The sequence below is a fragment of the Symphalangus syndactylus genome, chromosome 11 (genome assembly GCF_028878055.3).
Source record: "Symphalangus syndactylus isolate Jambi chromosome 11, NHGRI_mSymSyn1-v2.1_pri, whole genome shotgun sequence".
NCBI lineage: Eukaryota > Metazoa > Chordata > Mammalia > Primates > Hylobatidae > Symphalangus > Symphalangus syndactylus.
In genome coordinates this window covers 84,548,300-84,566,803 of record NC_072433.2, presented here as the reverse complement: position 1 = coordinate 84,566,803, position 18,504 = coordinate 84,548,300, and positions in this window count along the sequence as shown.

Genomic DNA, 18,504 nt, shown 5'->3' with positions numbered 1-18,504 from the left:
TCTCAAATCATTGGGTCATTTTTTGTTAATTAAGTTAGCTATAAAAATACAGTAATGCCCCCCACTTAACCCAGGTAAGACCGCTGATCATCTGTAGCCTTGAACTAGAAGTTGGCTTAAAAAAACAGAAATAAAAAGGCTAAAAGGCCTACAGTGAAATCCACGAACTTTATATGATAGGACAAGCAGAGTTGCACGTAGGCTCCAACAATTAGGTGAACTGTATCATGGTAAATTTCATGTGGACACAATAGCCAATGAGAGGTAAGAGGTGGTAGACAATTTAGAGAGTAGGCCAGATCTTGTCTGCTTTATATTTCTTCTGTACAATCTGAAAGCATTTGATTTTAATAAGTGATAATATAATATACTTAAGAATATGTCAATGCATCACAGCTTAATTCAATATTTGAGATTCATAAAGCTAACCCTGAGTCAAATAGGACTTAAGATGGGAAAGTATTGTGCAAATATTTTCATTCCAAAAAATTAAAATAAAAGTTTTTATACTTACAGTTTGAAGCTTAAGTTATTTTTAAAATTCCGCATTATCTCTATGATACTGGTTAAATGGAGTGTTATTCCACAATCTAATGGCTAGCCATCTACAAAAACGTAAAAGCACAATTTCTTTGAGAATTCATTGTCCTAAGTACAGAACATGAGTCTTTTCTGTTAATGGAGACATATATGAAGGCTGCATCTGTGTTGGAACATGTGTATAAGTTAAAACACAAAGCATGAAGAAGTTAGAACCATTTTATAAATCTCAGGAAGTGAACAAATCTTATAAATTTTAGATTCATTTATTGAGGAAAACAATATTTACTGACTTCTCTGTGCTATTTCCAATTTTAACAATCATATTATATGTATGCAAGTATGTTTTTAATATTTATTACTTTTCTAATTGCAAAAGTACTGAAAATTCCTTGTACATACTTTTGAAAATGCAGAAAAGGGCAGAGAAAAATTTTAAAGACCACAACCCAAAGATAACTATTCTGCTAAAAACTCTGATATATATTCTTCCAGATATATATATATATAGAGAGAGAGAGAGAGAATATATATATTCCCTTTTATAAAACTATGAAAATATTGTAAAAACTTTTGTATAATTTTTTAAAATACAACACTTACCTTTCAGTGTTCTTAAATATTTTTCTGGAACAAGGCTTTTAAATAGCTATGTGCGTATTTTTATTGTAACCTAACTCAAGAATTTTTTGAACATTGTGGAATATAAAATATAAATATTAAACCTCCTAGCATAATATTAGTTTAATCTGATTTTTATCATATTAAAAGGCAAAACAACTTACCTTCTACTGCAAATTAGAATAATTTGAAATATGAGACTTGAATTTAAATACATATTCAAATTATTTAATGGATCAAGAACTCTATAACATTCAGATTTTTCAACCAAATAATATGATATTCTGGAATCATGGAACCAAAAGTATATTGTTACAGGTTTTAAAATATGATGATTAGATTGATGAGGATTGTAAAGACTTTCTTTTAAGTAAAAAAAAAAAAATAGCCCACAGAATTCAAAGCCAATCAGTATTACTTTTAAGCGGATTCTTTATGAGGGAGGAAAATCATAATTCTCCAAAAGAAGCAGAAGAGGAAATGACAGAGCACGTAAATTACAGTAATTTTTTAAGCTTTGTATTTTGAAATAATTTTAGATTTACAGAAGTGTTACAGAGAAGGTACCACTTCCTTTAATCTTCCAATCTTAATATTTTACATAATCGTGGTACATTTATCAAAACTAAGTTATTGAAATGGGTACAACACTATTAACCAAAGTTCCAATTTCGTCAGTTTTTCCAATAATGCCCTTTTTCTGTTCCAGGATCCAAAGCAGGTTACTATGTTACACTTAGACTTGATATCACCTTAGTTTCCTCCAGTCTCTGAGAGTCCCTCCGTCTTTCCTTGTTTTTTCATGACTTTACAACTTTTGAAGAGCACTGCTGTGGTATATATTTTGTAGACTGTTTCCCAATTTGGGCTTGTTTGATGTTTTCTCACGATGATACCAGGGTCAGGAATCCTTGACAAGAATACTATACAGATGAAGTGCCCCTCTTATCACCTCATACTTGGAAGTACATATCAGTATGACTCATTACTGGTGATGGTAAATAATACGGTTTGGATCTGTGTCCCATCCAAATCTCATGTTTAACTGTAATCCCCAGTGTTGGAGCTGGGGCCTGGTAGTAGGTGACTGGATCACGGAGGCGGTTTCTCATGAATGATTTAGCACCATCCCCTACGTCCTGTTCTTGTGAAAGTGAGCGAGTGAGTTATCATCAGATCCGGTTGTTTAAAAATGTGTAGCACCTCCCCCTTCTCTCCCTTCCTCCTGTTCCAGCCACATGAAGATGCCTGCTCCAGCTTTGCCTTCCACCATGAGTAAAACTCCTTGAGACCTCCCCAGAAGAAGATGCTTCCATGCTTCCTGTATAGCCTGTGGAACCATTAGCCAACTAAACCTCTTTTCTTAAAAATTCCCAGTCTACAGGCTGAGACAGTAGAATGCTTGAACCCAGGAGGCAGAGGTTGCAGTGAGCCGAGATTGCGCCACTGCACTCCAGACTGGGCCAAAAGAGTGAGACTCCGTCTCAAAAAAAAAAAAAAAAAAAAAAAAAAAAAAATATTACCCAGTCTTATGTATTTCTTTATAGCAATGTGAGAACAGACTAAACAGCAACCTTGATCACTTGATTAAGATAATGTCAGCCATGTTTCTGACTACAAAGTTACTAATTTTCCCTTTCCATATTATTTTAATTAGAAGTTACTAAACCCAGATCACACTAAAGGCAAAATTAAGCACTGCCTCCTGAAGGGGGGAGAATCTAACTCTTTATGAAATCCAATGTATGTATTTTTTCCTTTCATGCTTATGCTTTTAGTATCATATCTAAGAAATAGTTGCCTAATCCAAGATCATGAAGATTTATGCCTGTTTTTTTTCTAAGAATTTTATAGCTTGAGCTCTTACATTTACATCTTTGATCCATTTTGAGTTAAGTTTTGCATACAGGTAGGGGTTCAACTCAACCTTATTTACTTGCATATAGATATCCAGTTGTCCCAGCACCACTTGTTTAAAAAGACTATTCTTTCCCAACTGAATTTTCTTGGAATCCCTGTTGAAAATCAATTAACTATAAATGTAAGGTTTATTTCTGGATTCCCAATTCTATTCCATTGATCAATGTATCTATCCTTAAACCAGTACCACACTGCTTTGACTATTGTTGTTTTGTAGTAAGGTTTGAAATTGAGAAGTGTCTGTGCTGAACTTTGTTTTTCTTTTTCAAGATTATTTTGGCCATTATTAGTTCCTTGCATTTTCATATGAATTTTAAGATTACCTTGTCAATTCCAGCAAAAAAAAGGGCATCTGAGATTTTGATAGGATTGTACTGAATCTATGGAACAATTTGAAGAGTACTGTCCTCTAAACACGTCTAAGTCTTCCAATCCGTGTCTTTCTTTTTTTGGTATTTTTTTATGTGATGTTTTTAAGTTTTCACTGTACAATTCTCACAATTTTTTGTTAAATTCATTCCTATTTTATTCTTTTTGATACTATTATAAATGAAATTATCTTCTTAAATCCATTTTTGGTTTATCTATTGCTAAGAAATAGAAGTATATAATTGAATCTTGCATACTGATCATGTATCCTACAACATTGCTAAAATCATTTATTAGTTCTGATAATTTGTGTGTATATGTATTCCTTAGAATTTCCTATACACAAGATCATGTCATCTATAAATATAGTTTCACTTCTTCCTTTCTGATCTGGATGCCGTATATTTCTCTTTCTTAATTTCCCTGGCTTGATCCTTCAGTACAATGTTAAATAGCAGTGATTAGAGTGGACATCTTTGCCTTTTATTCCTAGTGTTAAGGGTAAAGCTATCAGTCTTTCACCATTAAGTAAAATGTTAGTCTGTTTTCACAGTTGCCCTTTATCAGGTTAAGGAAGTTCGCTTGTATTCAAGTGTTTTTATCAGGAGAAGTCGAATTGTTTCAAATGCTTTTTCTGCATCTTTTGAGATGATGGTGTGATTTTCATCCTTTATTCTATTAATGTGATCTGTTATACTGACTGGTTTTTACATTTGTATTTTACATTATATTTGATTGGTATATTGAACTAATATTGCATTCCTAGGATAAACTCTGATCAGTCACAGTATATAATCTTTCTTATATGTTGCTGAATTCTATTTGCTAATATTTCATTGAAGCTTTTAAGCTCTATATTCATAGGAGTATTGGTTGGTAGTTTTCTTGTAATAGATTTGTTAATTTTAGTATCAAAATAACACTGGCTTTATAGAATGATTTGGAAAGTGTTCCCTCCTTTTCTAGCCCTTATAAAAGCAGAGCTATTTAAAAAATGTTATAAGATTTTACACAGCCATCTAGCACTCAGAATTTGAGTGGAGAAAAGGTAATTACAGAAAGGATTTGCAGGAGGCTTCTGGCCATATTATAATAACTAGTATTGGACTTACCCTCCAGTATAAACAATTATGAAAACAGATAAAATATATCATTGGCTGTTCTTTAAAAACAAAAAGTCAGTAGAACAAAAAAGAAACACATCAAAAGTATTTGTGAAGAGGATTTCCATGAAGACAGCTGTCCTATAATTTCGAGCCATTGCAAGAGGGGTATGGGTGGTATCTGTGCTTCACCCCAAGCCTAGAGAGACTTAAGAAAGAAAAAAAAAAAGCCTGTAAAATTTCTCATGTATTCCCTGCCATTGGGAGCCACAGTCTTTTGTTGCATAACTTGCTCCTGAGAAAACTAAAGCAAATAATGGCAGCAGAATGGAGACGGCTACATTTGGGAACTAACTGCATTCCCCTCCAATGGCTAATAAAAATGTGTGAATCCTGAAGACAAAATATGGAACCTATGGAGATACGTTGGCCTGAGACGATTCAAACCAAGATCCTATACAAAAGGAATATCAAACACCCTGTTATATTCTGTCAATAGGAGCACTCAGAGGAGACTAGAGGGAAGGAAGAGGGAGAAAAGAACTTGCTACTTCCTGTATACTTCCTACTGCTCTCAGCATCACCCAGGAATGATACTTCACCCTGGCAGAAACAGGTGGCACTACAGTAGCAATAGGTTGCAGTTTACACTCCCAAAACCACCCTCATTGTGTCCCTCAGAGACACCAACACCAGATGGCCAGTGCCCCTCCCCAGAGTTCCCAGCCCAGTAGCCATATTCCTGAAGTACCAGCACTAATCAGGCAATGACTCCTCTTAAAGGGCCTGAGTCCCAGCTCAGGATCCTGACTCTGAGCCTCTGTGAGTTAAAAATACCAACTAACCTCTTACCTTTTTTATTCTCAGACTTAAAGAAGGTATCTGTTCTCAATACCAGGCTAATAATTCTATTTAAAATTCTCTATTGAAATAATTGTTATAGTTCTTGACTCCTGAATAGACTCTGACTTATTTACCTTGTAAGTTTCATTGTCCTGAATGGAATCTAATGTGTAACCCACAATGTGATATTATAGAATTCATCCTGAAGCCTCGTGTTCAATGGGCGGTGACCACAAATAAATTCACCTGGCACGTTACTGATGTCCATAAAGGGTTTACAGTCAGTTACTTGTTATAAGTGGGCTTAGTCCTTTCCTTTAACCACTTTGAGGTTTTGCCAACCAACTATGGAAGCTCAAAATGATCTCAATACAAGCTTCTCCTTTTGTTTTCACCAGTACACTTCTACAGCCCACATTTTCACTTAAGACTCTTAGGAATAAGACAGTTGCCAGGCCCAATATTCCCTAAATTCTCAGAGCCACATGTGAAATTCTCTAAATGGGTCTCTTCGCAGCCCCATCACTTGCTTTAAAGTCAAGGCCAGCACCACCCTCCTCACCATGGGAAAGGCAAAGGAGGAATTATCATAAAACACTGACATCTTTCTCCCAAGAAATTCTCAATATAGGCCTCCATTTTTTAATCTCCAATGACTCTCCAGTACTTTATTTACATAGTATGGAGGTGGGTGATAGATTAATGAGAGCAGAACTGAGTTTTGGCAGCCCTTTTGCTAACCTTACATATGTGGTCTAGTGCTTAAGTATAGAATGTATATACCAGCATGTCTGAACCTCAGCCTCTAGAGCTTTCTTTGAAACTTCAAGTCATCAGAAAATGTTACACTTAAAATCTTATATTAGTTTGGGTGTAAACTAATCTTATGTAACAAGAGACCCCAAAATACAATAGCTCAAATAAGGTAGAAATGTATTGCTCTCTCATGTAATATTCAGAGGTAGGTAGGTGGATCAAAATGGTAAAGTAGCTGGCTCCATGGGATACCTGGGAACTAGGGTCCTTCCATCTTGTTTTTCAGACATTCTGTGAGAGTATTTCCCTTATCTGCATGAGTGAAGCTGATTCACTACAATGGTCAAGGTCCAGCCTTGAAATGAAACAGAAGGATCCACATATCCATTGTTTTAAAGCAAGACCCAGAATCTACAATTCTAATTTCTACTCCCATCCTATACATAGCTAAAAGTTTAGACATATAACTACATATATCTCTAACAAGGCTGGAAAACATCGTCTCTGGCTCAGGGGTCATGAGTTCAGATGGAAATCAGCAGCTTCTGTTGCTAAAAGGAAAAATGAAACGAAAGAATGCATGTTGAGAACAATTAGCAGATTCTGCTGACAATCACGTATATGTAAGTGCAAATTTAAAATGAATATTGAAAAAGAAATTACTAAAAACATTTAACACAAAATGTTACATTAAGAATATACTGTAATCCCATACCTAGGTGTATATCCGAAGGAAAATAAATTGCTTTACCAAAAAGACACATGCAATTGTGGTTCACCACAGCACTATTCACGATAGCAAAGACATGGAATTAATTTAAGTGCCTACCAATGATGGACTGGATAAAAAAACTGTGGTACATATGCACCATGGAATACTATGAGGCCATCTAAAAGAATGAAATCATGTCCTTGCAGCAATATAGATGCACCTGGGGGCCATTATCCTAAGCAAATTAATCCAGGAACAGGAAACCAAATACTGCATGTTCTCACTTTTAAGTGGGAGCTAAACATTGTGTACACATGGACATAAAGATGGCAACAGTAGACAACGGAGACTACTAGAGGAGGGGAGATGGGGATGGGCGAAGGGGTTAAACTATCGGGTACTATGCTCGCTACTGGGTGACAGGATCAACTGTACCCCAAACTTCAGCATTGTGCAATATACCCATGTAACAAACTTACACATATACCTCCTGAATCCAAAATAAAAGCTGAAATTATAAAAAGGGGGAAAAAAATGAATATACTTTTAAGTTGTGGTGGTCCATTGCAAAGCAAGGTGACTATAATTAGTGATAATATATATTTCAAAATTTCCAAAAGGTTGGATTTTATAAGTATGTGAGGTGATGGATATGTTAATTAGCCTGATTTGCTCATTCTACAATATATACATGTATCCAAGCATGACTTTTTACTCCATAAATATACAATTATTTGTCAATACAAATTAAATTTCTTAAAAATTGTAAATAAGAGGCCGGGCGCGGTGGCTCACGCCTGTAATCCCAGCTCTCAGGGAGGCAAGAGGCGGGAGGATAGCTTGAGCCCAGGAATTCGAGACCTGCCTGGGCAATATAGCGAGACCCCGTTCTCCCGAAAAAGAAAAAAAAAAAAAAAACAAACAAAAGACAAAAATTGTAAATAAGAATACACTTTTAAAAATAAAAATTGGTTTCTTTACAAATTTAGTTCTAAAACCATTTTAAACATGCATAAGTAATATTCTATCTTGAAATTTAAGAAACTAATGTTGAGATAACTGTGATCTACTTTCAGTGATCTAGTAGCGAAAACAATGAAAAAATCGATTCTTTAAATGAGCAAAGACCCTTAATGAAATGCCTTCAAACTCTGAAGAAACACTTTATAAGTGCCAATAAAGTAAAAACAACAATAAAAATACCAAAATTTTCATTTCATCTCACCTTCTTTTATCCACCTACCTTGACTTACACAGGTAGGAAAATGCCCAAAGCATTCCGGCATCATGAGGGAAAAACCCAAGATAGTATTTCAGTTTATTCACAAATTGAATGATCAATTCCTCCAGTGACTTTAAAGAAGCAACATATTAAGTAATAGAACATATTACCACTAATATTTATAGAAATAGTGAAAGTTCTAAAAATGGCCAGCCAACAGGTTACTTTTGGCTACACTATACTGTGTGAGTTTTATTCCATACAGGCTTAACATATGTTTTAGAAAAACGAATCAGTTCAATATGAACTAATATTCAGGCAGTAACGTCAAATCAATTAGTGCCAACCTTTGACTTCCTTGACAAGAACTCCCTAGGTTAATAAATGAGTTTGGATTATCAGAGTAATGGTCACTATGGTAACCCCGGTCACTGTTTTAAAAGCTAATTTCAGATGTCATCAGACTACAGATGGCAGTTTAACAAAGTTGCACATTCTAAGAGAACCAAACAATTTTATCCTTGGGAGACCTGTTTGAAATATTTGTTTGAACAAACATTGTTTTCACATTAAAGAGGAGTACATTAAGCCAAATAAAAAAAAAGTGGGGGAGTAGTAAGAATATTTAACCAAGTCTGGAAGTCAGGCAGTAGCTTAGACTAAAAAAGCTATTCTAATATAAGGCAGTTAAATACCCAATGGTCGAAATAATATTTTTAAAACCAAGATTTACTATCCAAAGAAAAAAATCATAAAATGATGTCATATTTAGTGTATGGAAACATTTAAAATTCTAGCATTGGAAGAGTAACTTGGAATAACACATTTAGTATTCTAATTTGTAACCTACACAATTATACATATTATTTTAGGTAACTTAAAAGTCCTATTTAATAAACATTTCTAACAGAGTAATGGGATTATTTTTAATTTCGAAAACAAAGATATAACAACAACAAAAAAGTAAAACAAGCACAGAACTAAAACAGGTAAATTCATTAATTGAAGTCAATGAAGTAGACGACCAAAGATCTGAAACAAATTATATACTCTCTAAATCAAGGAACCTAAATAGACAATATCTCAGAAAAGGCAAGCCATTAAGATGCCTACTTGATTACTGCCCTATGCAGCAGGTCTAACAGGCAAATTGGATCTCAAAAAGACCATACAGGCTGTGCCACTTATCAAGCTATTGTCTCTTAGCTCTACAACCAGACTTCTACACTCTAGCCTCTGATGCTAGGACTGAGACCTTGTAAATTCCATTGTGGCTTTGCCAGCTGGCTCCATGTTGCACTCCATCAAAAAGGGATCCTAGAAGTGGGAAGAGTTAACTTGCTTCCTCTGTCTTCTTCCTGTTTGCTTTCTACAAGCTTCCTGTGTGTGGGCCATTTTTGTTAGCATCACCCTGACAACATTTCTTTACTCCAGCAGGGAGCTTCCATAGCATCAGCTGAATTTAGTTGCAATTTTTCCAACACTTGGCAAACAAGTTTTATCATGTCCTCCCAGCCCAGAAATATTAGCACCAACATGGCAGTGCCCCCTACTCAGATGTCAGGTTGTCAGGTCTGTGGGTCCTCTCTTCTAAGCATCTAAGTGTTCGTAATTTCAATCTCTTCTTTTTGTTCCTCCAACCCTAGTGGTAGTAGCTGTAGTGCCTTAATATTCTCATGTCCCTTTTTTAGTTATCTAGTAAACTTTATGCCTAATTTAACATTCTGAATATTAAAGGCTCTGTTTAAATAACTAAGACGGCTTCTGTCCACTGACTGGTTCCTGACTAATCACCTATCCAGTAATTCTCAAGGTGAGTGGAACTACCAAAATCACTAAGACTGGGAGGTACAGTTTGAAAATGAATATCTACCAGTGTGATATAGTTTTCTATTTGCAAAATGAAAATATTATTTTCATAAAACAAATCTTAACCAAATATTTTATTAATATTATTTTTCATTGACAAACCATAATTATATACATTTATGAGGAACAATGTGGTGTTTTGATACATGTATACAATGTAAAATGATCAAAACAGATCTATTGGGAAAAATGGCAGACAGGAGGCAGAACTAACTTGCAGCTCCCACTCGGATGGACAGAGCAGTATGCAGAAACTCACATTATGAACTTTTGCTCCAAGAACTACAACAGGAACATGCCAGGAAAACCAAGAGAATCCATAAACACTTTGAATGAAGCAGCTTGCTGTGGCGGGCTCCACGAGACAGCCAGAAAACTGTGAGTGCTCAAAGTGTGAGAGGGAGAATGTCCACCCCTGAACACACATCCTCACTGGGGAATGTGAAGATTTAGATCATGGGAGAAGAATATGACCTTACCTGAAGTTGAGACAAACTTAGAGCCAAGCAAAATACAGAAGTAGAGGAAGCAGCAGAAAGAGCCCTGTGGGCACTCTCGGTCCCCAGGGAAGCCATTCCTGACTTTCTCTTGCAGGGGTCCTTGAGGAGGGCTGCCAGTGGAATTACAGAAAGACCAAAGGGAGAAGGAAATTTCCAGACCAACTTTGTAACACTTTTGACTGAAGGCGAAGTTTCCTGGACCGAATCCGGGGGAGGGGGCAACCTAGGAGTACAGATACAAGCACAGAAACTGTGGCATGTGGGGAGGCAGGAAACCTGAAAGCCCTACTTGCTTTCTCGGCAGGGATGCCTGTAGCCTGGGGCAAGTTCTCAGCCCTGCTCACCAGCTGCCTGGAAATAAACTCAGTGCTGTTGGTAGAGCATGGTGGGAGTAAGACTGGCCCTTCAGGCTGTGTGGTGAGGCCTGTCACTGCTGGCTTTTCCCCACTTCAGTGGTAACCTGTATGATGCAGCAGAGGCAGCCATAATCCCCCTGGGAACATAACTCCATTAGCAAGCCTAAGAACCATACCCAGCCCCCTACAGCAGCTGCAGCAAGCCACACATAAAGAAAATCTGAGCTCAGACACATATAACCCTGCCCCAACCTGATGGTCTTTCTCTACCCACCCTGATAGCCAAATACAAAGAACAAAATTTCTTGGGAGCTCTATGGGCCCAACTACCACCTGAAAAACCTGAATATTTATCCAGGCAACCCTAAGGCAAGCTTGTATCCTCCCTGTACTACCACAGCTGATGCTCTCTTGAAAGCACCACCTCCTGGCTGGAGGCCAACCAACACAAAACCAGTGCACTAAACAAAACTGCAACCAAGGACCCTCATAGAGTCCAATTCACTCCCCTGCTACCTCCACCAGAGTAAATGCTGGTATCCCTACCTGAGAGACCTGAAGATAAATAACATCATAGGACTCTTTGCAGACATGCCTCAGTACCAGCCTGGAGCCTGGTAGCTGGTAGCTCCACTGGTAGCTAGGTCCAGAAGAGAAATAACAATCACTGCAGTTCAGCTCTCAGGAAGCCCCATCCCTAGGGGAAGGGGAGAGCACTACTACACCAAGGGATCACCCTGTGGGACAAAAGAATCTGAACAATAGCCCCTGAGCCCCAGATCTTTCTCCTCACATAGTATACCCAAATGAGAAGGAACCAGAAAAACAATTCTGGTAATATGACAAAACAAGGTTCTTTAACACCCCAAAAAAATCACACTACCTCACAAGCAATGGATCCAAACCAAGAAGAAACCTCCGAATTGCCAGAAAAAGAATTGAGAAGGTCGATTATTAAGCTATTTAAGGAGGCACCAGAGTAAAGTGAATACCACCTCAAAGAAATAAAAATTATACAAGACATGGATGGTAAAAATCTCCAGAGAAACAGATAGCATAAATAAAAAACAATTATAACTTCTGGAAATGAAGGACACACCTAGAGAAACGCAAAATACACTAGAAAGTCTCAGCAATAGAATCAAACAAGTAGAGGAAAGAACTTCAGAGCTCGACAGCAAGGCTTTCAAATTAACCCAATCCAACAAAGACAAAGAAAAAATAATAAAAAATAAACAAAGCCTCCAAGAAGTTTGGGATTATGTTAAACAACCAAACCCAAGAATAATTGGTGTTCCTGAGGAAGAAGAGAAATCTAAAAGTTTGGAAAATATATTTAAGGGAATAATCGAAGAAAGCTCCTGGCCTTGCTAGAGATCTAGATATCCAAATACAAGAAGCTCAAAGAATACCCAGGAAATTCATTGCAAAAGATCATCGCTTAGGCACAAAATCATCAGGTTATCTAAAGTCAAGGCAAAGGAAAGAATCTTAAGAGCTGTGAGGCAAAAGCATCAGGTGACCTACAAAGGAAAACCTATGAGATTAGCAGCAGTTATTCAGGCAACAACTAGCACAACAGATAGAATAGTATCTCATTTTCAATACTAACTTGAATGTAAATGACCTAAATGCTCCACTTAAAAGATACACAATGGCAGAATTGATAAGAATTAACCAACCAACCAACTGCTGACTTCAAGAGATTCACCTAACACATAAGGACTCACATAAACTAAAGGTAAAGGGGGTGGAAAAAGACATTCCATGCAAATGGACACCAAAAGCAAGCAGGAGTAGCTATTCTTGTATTAGACAAAACAGACTTCAAAGCAAAAACAACAAAAAAAAAGACAAAGAGTGACATTATATAATGATAAAAGGACTAGTCCAACAGGAAAATATAACAATCCTAAATATATATGCACCTAACACTGGAGGTCCCAAATTTATGAAACAAGTACTACTAGACGTACCTAAGAAATGAGATAGACAGCAACACAGTAATAGTGGAGGATTTCAGTACTTCACTGACAGCACTAGACAGGCCATCAAGACAGAAAGTCAACAAAGAAATACGGACTTAAACTATATCCCAAAACAAATGGACTTAACAGATATTTATAGAATCTTCTACCCAACAACTGCAGAATATACATTCTATTCATCAGCACATGGAACATTCTCCAAGAAAGACTATATAATAGGCCACAAGTCTCAATAAATTTAGAAAACCAAAATTAGAAAAAGTATTCTCTCAGACTCCAGTGGAATAAAATTGGAAATCAACTCCAAAAGGAACCCTCACAACCATGCAAATACATGGAAATTAAATAACCTACTCCTGAATGATCACTGGGTCAACAATGAAATCAAGATGGAAATTTTGAAATCCTTTGAGCTGAATGATAGCAGTGACATAACCTATCAAAACACCTGGGATACAGCAAAAGCAGTGCTAAGAGGAAACTTCATAGCACTGAATGCCAACATCAAAAAGTCTGAAAGAGCACAAATAGACAATCTAAGGTCACACTTCAAGGAACTAGAGAAACAAGAACAAACCAAACCCAAACCCAGCAGAAGAAAGGAAACAGCTGAGAGCAGAGCTGAACTAAATGAAATTGAAACAAAAATAAAACAATACAAAAGATAAATGAGGCTGGGCACAGTGGCTCACACCTGTAATCCCAGCACTTTGGGAGGCTGAGGTGGGTGGATCACGAGGTCAGGAGATTGAGACCATCCTGGCTAACACAGTGAAACCCCGTCTCTACTAAAAATACAAAAAATTAGCCAGGTGTGGTGGTGGGTGCCTGTAGTCCCAGCTGTTTGGGAGGCTGAGGCAGGAGAATGGCGTGAACCCAAGAGGCGGAGCTTGCAGTGAGCTGAGATCATGCCACTGCACTCCAGCCTGGGTGACAGAGAGAGACTTTATCTCAAAAAAAAAAAAAAAAAGATAAATGACAAAAAACTGGTTCTTTGAAAAGATAAATAAAATTGATAGACCATTAGCAAGATTAACCAAGAAAAGAGGAGAGAAAATACAAATAAGCTCAATAAGAAACAAAACATGAGATATTACAACTGACACTACATAAATACAAAAGATCATTCAAGGCTACTATGAACACCTTTACATGCATAAACTAGAAAACCTAAAAGACATGGATAAATTCCTGGAAAGTTGAGAGGCATCACATTACCCAACTTCAAACTATACTATAAAGCTATAGTCACCAAATCAGCATGGCACTGGTATAAAAATAGGCATGTAGACCAATGGAACAGAAAAGAGAACCCAGACATAAAGCCAAATACAGCCAACCAATCTTTGACAAAGCAAACAAAAACATAAGGTGGGGAAAGGACACTCTATTCAACAAATGGTGCTGGGATAATTGGCAAGCCACATATAGAAGAATGAAACTGGATCCTCATCTCCCCTTTATACAAAATCAACACAAAATAGATAAAAGACTTAAATCTAAGACCTGAAATCATAAAAATCCTAGAAGATGGCATCAGAAAAACCCTTCTAGACATTGGCTCAGGCAAAGACTTAATGACAAAGAACCTAAAAGCAAATGCAACAGAAACAAAGATAAATAGATGGAATTTAATAAAACTAAAAAGTTTCTGCACAGCAAAAGAAATAATCAGCAGAGTAAACAGACAGCCCACAAAGTGGGAGGAAATCTTTGCAAACTATGCATCTGACAAAGGACTAATATCCAGAATCTACAAGGAACTGACTTAAACAAACTAGCAAGAAAAAAATAAACAATCCCATCAAAAAGTGGGCTAAGGACATGAATAGACAATTCTCAAAAGAAGATATACAAATGGCCAACAAACATATGAAAAAATGCTTAACATCACCAATGATCAGGGAAATGCAAATCAAAACCATGATATGATACCACCTTATTCCTGCAAGAATGGCCATAACCCAAAAATCAAACAATAATAGATGTTGGCATGGTTGTGGTGAAAAGAGAATACTTTTACACTGCTGGTAGGAATGCAAACTAGTACAACCACTATGGAAAACAGTGTGAAGATTTTTTTAAAGAACTAAAAGTAGATCAACCATTTGATCCAGCAATTCCAGAGGAAAAGAAGTGATTGTACGAAAGGATACTTGCACACACATGTTTATAGCAGCACAATTTGCAGTTGCAAAAATATAGAACCAACCCAAATGTCCATAAATCAACAAGTGGATAAAGAAAATGTGTTGGCCGGGTGCGGTGGCTCACACCTGTAATCCCAGAACTTTGGGAGGCCAAGGCGGGCAGATCATGAGGTCAGGAGATCTAGACCATCCTGGCTAACATGGTGAAACCCCATCTCTACTAAAAATACAAAAAATTAGCCAGGTGTGGTGGCGGACGCCTGTAGTCCCAGCTACTTAGGAGGCTGAAGCAGGAGAATGGCATGAACCCGGGAGGTGGAGCTTGCACTGAGCCGAGATTGCGCCACTGCACTCCAGCCTGGGCAACAGAGCGAGACTCCATCTCAAAAAAAAAAAAATGTGATATATACACACACACACACACACACACACACATAGACCATGGGATACTACTCAGCCATAAAAAGGAACTAAATAATAGCATTTGCAGCAATCTGGATGGAATTGGAGATTCCATCTATGTAAAGTAACTCAGGAATAGAAAACCTAACATCATATGTTCTCACTTATTAAGTGGGAGCTATGCTATGATGATGAAAAGCCATAAGAATGATACAATGAGCTTTGTGGATTCAGGTGGGAAGAGGGGTGAGGAACAAGATTGATTGATCAAGATTGTTTTGGATATTCGGTTAACCAAATATTCTTGGTCCTTAAGGATACACAGAAAAGAGTGATTCTCAACCACAAAGAAATGAAGGTGATGGGGTCTGTGATGGGGACTTAAATGAACAAGAGGTTTAGAAACACTAATTCAAGTCTATCCCCTTCATAATACAAATAAAGAACCTATGAGCCATTAGACCTATAAACTTCTTGAGTAAAGGAACTGAGTTTTGTCTACCGAAATGCATTGTAAACATTCAAAATAAAAACTTGTTTGAATGAGTGAAGTTAAAAGCATACCCAAGATCAAAAAACTAGTTAGTGTCAGAGTTAAGCCAATGATAATATCTCTCAGTTGAAGGTCTTATTTTGCCTAGCCCACCTTTATGGAAGGGTCCTATTATCACTATGCTGAAGGCCCAGAAAAACACTGGTGAAGGTGGACTTTCACATGAAGCCGACTCTGTACTGCAGAGTGGCATGTGGGAATATTAATGCAGAGTGCTCCTATGACCAACTCTTTAAGAAGAGCAGGAAAAGAAGTAAGATTAGGCAAAGGAAAAAGCTTAACTGTGGTGTAGTACCAAAGGAGGCCTTGAGGCTTTTGACTCAAAAGCAGGGGTCCCCAACCCTCAGGCCACAGACCAATTCCTTTACTCATATTTCTTGTGCACACCCATATATCCTTTCTCATACTCCTCTACCTCAGACATCCTTGTTCCCAATCTACTAATTCTTCTTCCAAGTCCCTTTCCAACCAGCCACCAGTCATTCACCCTTCCCCATGAGTCCACGTATATTTTAACCTGGGGCTATTTCTCTTACTACAAAAAGTGAATGATGAAGTGCACCTTCCAAAGATCTGTCCATCAGGAGGATATTCCCTGATCACTTCTCTTTCAAGGACACACAAATGGAGCTGTAGTTCAACTACAAAATCAAACTGACCCATCCGTGAATCTAATGTGGGCTTTTTTTGCTTCAACAACTGATCAAAGGTATCACCCATGGAGATATAAGTTGAGGGAAAGGCACTTGGGCAATGGTAGTGGATGACATGAAAGAGTCCAGTCCACCTACTCATGCAGCTTGCACCCTCTTGTCCTGCTTGTGTTCACTCCTGCATGTACCACTTTCATCTTAGGATAGATCATTACTGAACAACTGTGACCCCGATGTCACCTGTGTGATATCTCAGCGCCAAGCAACACATCTCTCCCAGGGCTCTGTAGCATGCCAGGAGCTACTTTTCAAAAGGTATATAAATCTCTGCTGTGTATTCTGAACATGCTTCTGAATTCAACAAGTTTGTGTTTTGAGTCTCTCATTGAAACTTGCCATAAACTCCACACATCCATATCTTCCATTCTGTGTCTTTTCCCACCGCTGACATCCCTTACATGCAAATGCATGGCACTACCACCCATATGCAGTAAAATCTATCATAATTTTTTCTGAGTTTAGCTATATATAAGATATAATATCTTAAATATAAATATACAAAATTTCTTTTTCTTGAATCTAAGCTTTAAATTCGATCTCCACATTCAACTTTTTCTGTAATTAACCTAACTTATGGGCAAGCAGGAGAGGTTAAAAAGTGGCCAGAATCATTAAAGACAACAGGCTACAGAAGATTAGAGGGAGGAGCACTTACTTCCCTTTGGGAGTGTGAGAGGTTGAATGATGACCCATCCAAAAATATCCACATACTAATTTCTAGAACCTAAGAATTTATCCTATATGGAAAAAAATATTTTACAGATGTTATTAAGGATCTGAGTGGATCCTAAGTGCAATTACATGTATTTGTATAAGATAGAGACAGAAGGAAACACACACATTCAGGAGTAGAGAAGGCAATAACATAAGCATGGAGACAGAGACTGGAGTGATGTGCCACAAGCCAAAAGAATGCCAGCTGTCACCAAATCCTAGTAGGAGCTGCAAAAGGCAAGGAACAGATTCTCCACTAGAGCCCCTCTTAGGGGAACATGGTCCTGTCAACACCTTGATTTTGACCCAGTAAAAATAATCTCTTATTTCCAGCCTCCAGAACTGTAAGAGAATAAAGTTCTATTGTTTTAAGTCATCAAAGTTTGCAGTAATATGTTAACAGCAGCAAGAGAAAACTAATATAGAGATAAATAGGAATAATAAAGAAAAACCTTATGTGGTGAACAGAATTTTAATGGTAGATAAGATTTACATATATTATGATTGAAAAAGAAGAAAAACAGTAGGGAAGGGGTAATATTACAGGTGGAGGGAAAAGTTAGTGAAAAAGAAATTTAAGGGAGTTATACAGGGAAAACAAAAGTAGTTCAATTAGACAAGAGTACAAGCTGCTTGAAGATAGTGATACAGATTGTTGACAATCCTGAATGCCAGTCTAAACGTGCACTTTAATCTGTAGACAGTTAAGGTTCTCTGCAACTTGTAAGGACAGGGTCAGGGCAGGGGAGGTAAGGGAGGAGGAAACACCAACATGATACACCTTTTGCACATCTGTGTCACACTACTCTCTATTTTTCTACTCTTCACCCTACAACACAGGTATGAGGGCTGAGATTGATTCCCCAGGACCTAGTAAAAAAGTATGGCATATACGTTTGATGAATAGTGAATGCATTTACGAATAATACTGTACATGTTTTGTTTTACTCATCACTAAGCGTGGTATGAGGGAGTAGAACAGAATACCAAACAGTACTTCAATCACTTACCTTTACTCTTCAAAGATCTGATTATTAAGATGATTTTATTTTAAAAGTAATATTCCAAGTATAAGAGATTTGGACTTAATGTGATTAACCCTAAGGCATACTTCAGAACACCAATAGCAATTCTAGTCAATTCCACTCAGTTAATGGTGGCTGTCTGAGGCAA